The following is a 9,757-nucleotide window of genomic DNA, read 5'->3' as shown; positions in this document are numbered from 1 at the left end:
ACAGACCTAGCCAGAGATGATTATCATATAAATGTTAAATTATTAAGCTTTACAGAGCCTGAAAAACTTTTTCATTATTACATTTCGCCTATAGGATGAATACTTAATTTTTCGAGAAATTCGCGTTCAATGCTCATACTCACTTGAGACTCATTTTCTATACAGACCAGGCCAGAGATGATTTTCTTTAAAATGATGAAATATTAAGTCTTTCAGAGTTTGAAAAGCGTTATAATTCTGACATTTGGACTATACGATGAATACTTGATTTTTCCATATATCAATGCTAATACAGGTTTTAAACTAATTTTCTCTGCAGACCTACCCAGAGATGATTTTCATTCAAATGTACAACTATTAAGGTTTTTTAGAGCATGAAAAGCGTTTTAATTATGACATTTCGATTATAGTATTAAAACATGGTTTCTTGAGAAATTCACGTTCAATGCTTGCACTCGTTTTTAACTCATTTTCACTACATACCAAGCTTGATATGATTTTCATAAAAATGTTGAATTATTATGCTTTTCAGACCTGAAAAGGGTTTTAATTTTGACACTTTTACTTTGTAATGAATACTTGATTCATCGAGATATACGCTTTCAATGCTACTACTCGTTTGAGACTCATTTCTCTACAGACCTAACCAGAGATGATCTTAATTTAAATGTTGAATTATTAAGCTTTTCGGAGCCTGAAAGATGTTTTAATTATGACATTTCGATTATAGTATTAAAACATGATTTGTCGAGAAATTTGCGTTCAATGCTTGCACTCGTTTTTAACTCATTTTCTCTACAGAACAAGCCAGAGATGATTTTCATAAAAATGTTAAATTATTATGCGTTTCATAACCTGAAAAGCGTTTTTATTTTGACACTTGGACTATGGGATGAATACTTGATTCTTCGAGATATACGCTCTCAATGCTAGAACTCGTTTGAGACTTTTAATTTTATTATAACATTAATTATATATTTAATTATAACATTTGAACTACAGGATGAATACTTGATTTTTTAAGATATAGGCTATCAATGCTAATACTCACTTGAGACCCTTTTTCTTTACGGACCAAGCCTGAGATGATTTTCTTTAAAATGTTGATTTATTAAGCTTTTCAGAGCCTGAATAGCGTTTCAATTATCACATTTGGACTTTAGGATGAATACTAGATTTTTCAAGAAATTCGCGTTAAATGCTAATATTGGTTTGAAATTCATTTTTATACCGACCAAGCAAGATATGATCTTAATTTAAATGTTGAATTATTAAGCTTTTCAGACACTTAAAGCATTTTAAATATCACATTTGGACTACAGAATGAGTACTTGATTTCTCGAGAAATTCGCGTTAAATGCAAATATTCACTTGAGGCTCATTTTCAATACTGAGAAAGCCAGAGATGATTATCATATAAATGTTAAATTATTAAGCTTTACAGAGCCTGAAAAACGTTTTCATTATTACCTATCGCCTATAGGATGAATACTTAATTTTTCGAGAAATTCGCGTTCAATGCTAATACTCACTTGAGACTCATTTTCTATACAGACCTAGCCAGAGACGATTATCTTTTAAATGTTGAATTATTAAGCTTTTAAGAGCCTGAAACGCGTTTTAATTATTATATTTCGCATATATGATCAAAACTTGATTTCTTCAGAAATTCATATTCCATGCTAGTACTCGTTTCAAACGCATATTCTCTACACACCAACCCAGAGATGATTTTCATTAAAAGTGTTGAGTTATTATGCCTTTCAGATCCTGAAAAGCGATTTAATTCTGACATTTGGACTATGCGATGAATACTTGATTTTTCGAGATATACGTTTTTAATGCTAGTACACGTTTGTAACTCATTTTCTCTACAGACCTAGCCAATGATGATTTTCATTTAAGTGTTGAATTATTAAGCTATTCAGAGCCTGAAAAGCGTTTTAATTATTACATTTCGCCAATAGGATTAAAACTTGATTTCTCCAGAATTTCACGTTCCATGCTAGTAGTCGTTTGAAACACATTTTCCTTACACACCAAGCCAGAGATGATTTTCATTAAAATGTAGATATATTATGCTTTTCAGATCCTTAAAAGCGTTTTCATTATCACATTTGGACTATAGGATGAATGCTTGATTTTTCGAGAAATTCAGGTTAAATGCTAATACTCAGTTGATACTCTTTTTCTATACGGACCAAGGCAGAGATGATTTTCATTAAAATGTTGAATTATTATGCTTTTCAGAGCCTGAGACGCGTTTTAATTATTACATTTCCACTAAAGGATCAAAACTTGATTTTTCGAGAAATTAGAGTTCAATATTAATACTCACTTGAGACTCATGTTCTATACAGACCAAGACAAAGATGATTTTCTTTAAAATGTTGACTTATTATGCCTTTCAGAGCCTTAAAAGCGTTTCAATTCTGACATTTGGACTATACGATGAATACTCGATTTTTCGAGATATACGATTTCAATGCTAATACTCACTTGAGACTCATTTTCTATACAGATCTAGCCAGAGATGATGATCATTTAAATGTTGAATTATTAAGCTTTTCAGAGCCAGAAACACGTTTTCATTATCACATTTCGCCTATTGGATCAAAGCGTGATTTGTCGTAAAATTCGCGTTCAATGCTAATACTCACTTGAGACTCATTTTCTATAAAGACCTTAATGATGATTCTCATTTAAATGTTAAATTACTAAACTTTCCAGAGCCAGAAACGCGTTTTAATTATTACATTTCGCATATAGGATCAAAAATTGATTTATCCAGACATTCAAGTTCCATGCTAGTACTCGTTTCAAACGCATTTTCTCTACACACTAAGCCAGAGATGATTTTCATTAAAATGTTGAATTATCATGCTTTTCAGATCCTGAAAAGCGTTTTCATTATCACATTTGGACTATAGGATGAATACTTGATTTTGCGAGAAATTCGCGTTCAATGTTGATACTCACTTGAGACTCATTTTCTCTACACACCAAGCGAGAAATGATTTTCATTAAAATGTTGAATTATTAAGTGTTTCAGAGCCTGAAAACCGTTTTATTTCTGACATTTGGACTATACGATGAATACTTGATATTTCGAGATATACGTTTTTTATGTTAATACTCACTTGAAACTTATTTTCTCTACATACCAAGCCATAGATGATTTTCATAAATATGTTAAATTATTGTGCTTTTCAGAGCCTGAAAAACGTTTTAACTTTGACACTTGGACTTTATGATGAATACTTGATTCTTCGAGATATGCGCTTTCAATGCTAGTACTCGTTTGAAACTCATTTTCTCTACAGACCTAGCCAGAGATGATCCTTATTTAAATGTTGAATTATTAAGCTTTTCAGACCCTTATAGCGTTTTAAATATCATATTTGGACAACAGGATGAATACTTGATTTTTCGAGAAATTCGCGTTAAATGCTGATATTCAGTTGAGACTCTTTTTCAATACTGAGCAAGCCAGAGGATTTTCTTTAAAATGTTGAATTATTATGATTTTTAGAGCCTGAAAAGCGTTTAATTATTATATTTCGCCTATAGGATGAAAACTTGAAATTTCCAGAAATTCACATTCCATGCTAATACTCGTTTGGAACTCATTTTCTCTGCGGACCAACCCAGAAATGATTTTCATAAAAATGTTGAATTATTATGCTTTTCAGAGACTGAGATGCGTTTTAATTATGACATTTGTACTGTAGGACGAATACTTGATTTTTCGAGAAATTCGCGTTCAATGCTAATACTCACTTGGGACTCATTTTCTATACGGACTAAGATAGAGATGATTTTCTTTAAAATGTTGAATTATTAAGCTTTTCAGAGCCTGAATAGCGTTTCAATAATCACATTTGGACTTTAGGATGAATATCTGATTTTTCGAGAGATTCTCGTTCATTGCTAATATTCACTTGATACTCATGTTCTACACAGACCTAGCCAGAGATGATTATCATATAAATGTTAAATTATTAAGCTTTACAGAGCCTGAAAAACGTTTTCATTATTACATTTCGCCTATAGGATGAATACTTAATTTTTCGAGAAATTCGCGTTCAATGCTCATACTCACTTGAGACTCATTTTCTATACAGACCAGGCCAGAGATGATTTTCTTTAAAATGATGAAATATTAAGTCTTTCAGAGTTTGAAAAGCGTTATAATTCTGACATTTGGACTATACGATGAATACTTGATTTTTCCATATATCAATGCTAATACAGGTTTTAAACTAATTTTCTCTGCAGACCTACCCAGAGATGATTTTCATTCAAATGTACAACTATTAAGGTTTTTTAGAGCATGAAAAGCGTTTTAATTATGACATTTCGATTATAGTATTAAAACATGGTTTCTTGAGAAATTCACGTTCAATGCTTGCACTCGTTTTTAACTCATTTTCACTACATACCAAGCTTGAGATGATTTTCATAAAAATGTTGAATTATTATGCTTTTCAGACCTCAAAAGGGTTTTAATTTTGACACTTTTACTTTGTAATGAATACTTGATTCATCGAGATATACGCTTTCAATGCTACTACTCGTTTGAGACTCATTTCTCTACAGACCTAACCAGAGATGATCTTAATTTAAATGTTGAATTATTAAGCTTTTCGGAGCCTGAAAGATGTTTTAATAATGACATTTCGATTATAGTATTAAAACATGATTTCTCGAGAAATTCACGTTCAATGCTTGCACTCGTTTTTAACTCATTTTCTCTACAGACCAACCCAGAAATTATTTTCATAAAAAATGATATATTATTATGCTTTTCAGAGCTTCAAAAGTGTTTTAATTATGCCTTTTCGATTATAGTATTAAAACATGATTTGTCGAGAAATTTGCGTTCAATGCTTGCACTCGTTTTTAACTCATTTTCTCTACAGAACAAGCCAGAGATGATTTTCATAAAAATGTTAAATTATTATGCGTTTCATAACCTGAAAAGCGTTTTTATTTTGACACTTGGACTATGGGATGAATACTTGATTCTTCGAGATATACGCTCTCAATGCTAGTACTCGTTTGAGACTTTTAATTTTATTATAACATTAATTATATATTTAATTATAACATTTGAACTACAGGATGAATACATGATTTTTTAAGATATAGGCTATCAATGCTAATACTCACTTGAGACCCTTTTTCTTTACGGACCAAGCCTGAGATGATTTTCTTTAAAATGTTGATTTATTAAGCTTTTCAGAGCCTGAATAGCGTTTCAATTATCACATTTGGACTTTAGGATGAATACTAGATTTTTCAAGAAATTCGCGTTAAATGCTAATATTGGTTTGAAATTCATTTTTATACCGACCAAGCAAGATATGATCTTAATTTAAATGTTGAATTATTAAGCTTTTCAGACACTTAAAGCATTTTAAATATCACATTTGGACTACAGAATGAGTACTTGATTTCTCGAGAAATTCGCGTTAAATGCAAATATTCACTTGAGGCTCATTTTCAATACTGAGAAAGCCAGAGATGATTATCATATAAATGTTAAATTATTAAGCTTTACAGAGCCTGAAAAACGTTTTCATTATTACCTATCGCCTATAGGATGAATACTTAATTTTTCGAGAAATTCGCGTTCAATGCTAATACTCACTTGAGACTCATTTTCTATACAGACCTAGCCAGAGACGATTATCTTTTAAATGTTGAATTATTAAGCTTTTAAGAGCCTGAAACGCGTTTTAATTATTATATTTCGCATATATGATCAAAACTTGATTTCTTCAGAAATTCATATTCCATGCTAGTACTCGTTTCAAACGCATATTCTCTACACACCAACGCAGAGATGATTTTCATTAAAAGTGTTGAGTTATTATGCCTTTCAGATCCTGAAAAGCGATTTAATTCTGACATTTGGACTATGCGATGAATACTTGATTTTTCGAGATATACGTTTTTAATGCTAGTACACGTTTGTAACTCATTTTCTCTACAGACCTAGCCAATGATGATTTTCATTTAAGTGTTGAATTATTAAGCTATTCAGAGCCTGAAAAGCGTTTTAATTATTACATTTCGCCAATAGGATTAAAACTTGATTTCTCCAGAATTTCACGTTCCATGCTAGTAGTCGTTTGAAACACATTTTCCTTACACACCAAGCCAGAGATGATTTTCATTAAAATGTAGATATATTATGCTTTTCAGATCCTTAAAAGCGTTTTCATTATCACATTTGGACTATAGGATGAATGCTTGATTTTTCGAGAAATTCAGGTTAAATGCTAATACTCAGTTGATACTCTTTTTCTATACGGACCAAGGCAGAGATGATTTTCATTAAAATGTTGAATTATTATGCTTTTCAGAGCCTGAGACGCGTTTTAATTATTACATTTCCACTAAAGGATCAAAACTTGATTTTTCGAGAAATTAGAGTTCAATATTAATACTCACTTGAGACTCATGTTCTATACAGACCAAGACAAAGATGATTTTCTTTAAAATGTTGACTTATTATGCCTTTCAGAGCCTTAAAAGCGTTTCAATTCTGACATTTGGACTATACGATGAATACTCGATTTTTCGAGATATACGATTTCAATGCTAATACTCACTTGAGACTCATTTTCTATACAGATCTAGCCAGAGATGATGATCATTTAAATGTTGAATTATTAAGCTTTTCAGAGCCAGAAACACGTTTTCATTATCACATTTCGCCTATTGGATCAAAGCGTGATTTGTCGTAAAATTCGCGTTCAATGCTAATACTCACTTGAGACTCATTTTCTATAAAGACCTTAATGATGATTCTCATTTAAATGTTAAATTACTAAACTTTCCAGAGCCAGAAACGCGTTTTAATTATTACATTTCGCATATAGGATCAAAAATTGATTTATCCAGACATTCAAGTTCCATGCTAGTACTCGTTTCAAACGCATTTTCTCTACACACTAAGCCAGAGATGATTTTCATTAAAATGTTGAATTATCATGCTTTTCAGATCCTGAAAAGCGTTTTCATTATCACATTTGGACTATAGGATGAATACTTGATTTTGCGAGAAATTCGCGTTCAATGTTGATACTCACTTGAGACTCATTTTCTCCACACACCAAGCGAGAAATGATTTTCATTAAAATGTTGAATTATTAAGTGTTTCAGAGCCTGAAAACCGTTTTATTTCTGACATTTGGACTATACGATGAATACTTGATATTTCGAGATATACGTTTTTTATGTTAATACTCACTTGAAACTTATTTTCTCTACATACCAAGCCATAGATGATTTTCATAAATATGTTAAATTATTGTGCTTTTCAGAGCCTGAAAAACGTTTTAACTTTGACACTTGGACTTTATGATGAATACTTGATTCTTCGAGATATGCGCTTTCAATGCTAGTACTCGTTTGAAACTCATTTTCTCTACAGACCTAGCCAGAGATGATCCTTATTTAAATGTTGAATTATTAAGCTTTTCAGACCCTTATAGCGTTTTAAATATCATATTTGGACAACAGGATGAATACTTGATTTTTCGAGAAATTCGCGTTAAATGCTGATATTCAGTTGAGACTCTTTTTCAATACTGAGCAAGCCAGAGGATTTTCTTTAAAATGTTGAATTATTATGATTTTTAGAGCCTGAAAAGCGTTTAATTATTATATTTCGCCTATAGGATGAAAACTTGAAATTTCCAGAAATTCACATTCCATGCTAATACTCGTTTGGAACTCATTTTCTCTGCGGACCAACCCAGAAATGATTTTCATAAAAATGTTGAATTATTATGCTTTTCAGAGACTGAGATGCGTTTTAATTATGACATTTGTACTGTAGGACGAATACTTGATTTTTCGAGAAATTCGCGTTCAATGCTAATACTCACTTGGGACTCATTTTCTATACGGACTAAGATAGAGATGATTTTCTTTAAAATGTTGAATTATTAAGCTTTTCAGAGCCTGAATAGCGTTTCAATAATCACATTTGGACTTTAGGATGAATATCTGATTTTTCGAGAGATTCTCGTTCATTGCTAATATTCACTTGATACTCATGTTCTACACAGACCTAGCCAGAGATGATTATCATATAAATGTTAAATTATTAAGCTTTACAGAGCCTGAAAAACGTTTTCATTATTACATTTCGCCTATAGGATGAATACTTAATTTTTCGAGAAATTCGCGTTCAATGCTCATACTCACTTGAGACTCATTTTCTATACAGACCAGGCCAGAGATGATTTTCTTTAAAATGATGAAATATTAAGTCTTTCAGAGTTTGAAAAGCGTTATAATTCTGACATTTGGACTATACGATGAATACTTGATTTTTCCATATATCAATGCTAATACAGGTTTTAAACTAATTTTCTCTGCAGACCTACCCAGAGATGATTTTCATTCAAATGTACAACTATTAAGGTTTTTTAGAGCATGAAAAGCGTTTTAATTATGACATTTCGATTATAGTATTAAAACATGGTTTCTTGAGAAATTCACGTTCAATGCTTGCACTCGTTTTTAACTCATTTTCACTACATACCAAGCTTGAGATGATTTTCATAAAAATGTTGAATTATTATGCTTTTCAGACCTCAAAAGGGTTTTAATTTTGACACTTTTACTTTGTAATGAATACTTGATTCATCGAGATATACGCTTTCAATGCTACTACTCGTTTGAGACTCATTTCTCTACAGACCTAACCAGAGATGATCTTAATTTAAATGTTGAATTATTAAGCTTTTCGGAGCCTGAAAGATGTTTTAATTATGACATTTCGATTATAGTATTAAAACATGATTTCTCGAGAAATTCACGTTCAATGCTTGCACTCGTTTTTAACTCATTTTCTCTACAGACCAACCCAGAAATTATTTTCATAAAAAATGATATATTATTATGCTTTTCAGAGCTTCAAAAATGTTTTAATTATGCCTTTTCGATTATAGTATTAAAACATGATTTGTCGAGAAATTTGCGTTCAATGCTTGCACTCGTTTTTAACTCATTTTCTCTACAGAACAAGCCAGAGATGATTTTCATAAAAATGTTAAATTATTATGCGTTTCATAACCTGAAAAGCGTTTTTATTTTGACACTTGGACTATGGGATGAATACTTGATTCTTCGAGATATACGCTCTCAATGCTAGTACTCGTTTGAGACTTTTAATTTTATTATAACATTAATTATATATTTAATTATAACATTTGAACTACAGGATGAATACTTGATTTTTTAAGATATAGGCTATCAATGCTAATACTCACTTGAGACCCTTTTTCTTTACGGACCAAGCCTGAGATGATTTTCTTTAAAATGTTGATTTATTAAGCTTTTCAGAGCCTGAATAGCGTTTCAATTATCACATTTGGACTTTAGGATGAATACTAGATTTTTCAAGAAATTCGCGTTAAATGCTAATATTGGTTTGAAATTCATTTTTATACCGACCAAGCAAGATATGATCTTAATTTAAATGTTGAATTATTAAGCTTTTCAGACACTTAAAGCATTTTAAATATCACATTTGGACTACAGAATGAGTACTTGATTTCTCGAGAAATTCGCGTTAAATGCAAATATTCACTTGAGGCTCATTTTCAATACTGAGAAAGCCAGAGATGATTATCATATAAATGTTAAATTATTAAGCTTTACAGAGCCTGAAAAACGTTTTCATTATTACCTATCGCCTATAGGATGAATACTTAATTTTTCGAGAAATTCGCGT

Source organism: Lepisma saccharinum, chromosome 30 (assembly GCF_977018435.1).
Source record: "Lepisma saccharinum chromosome 30, izLepSacc3.1, whole genome shotgun sequence".
NCBI classification, from domain to species: domain Eukaryota; kingdom Metazoa; phylum Arthropoda; class Insecta; order Zygentoma; family Lepismatidae; genus Lepisma; species Lepisma saccharinum.
The sequence above is the reverse complement of the archived record's forward strand: the minus strand, read 5'-3'. Positions refer to the sequence as shown.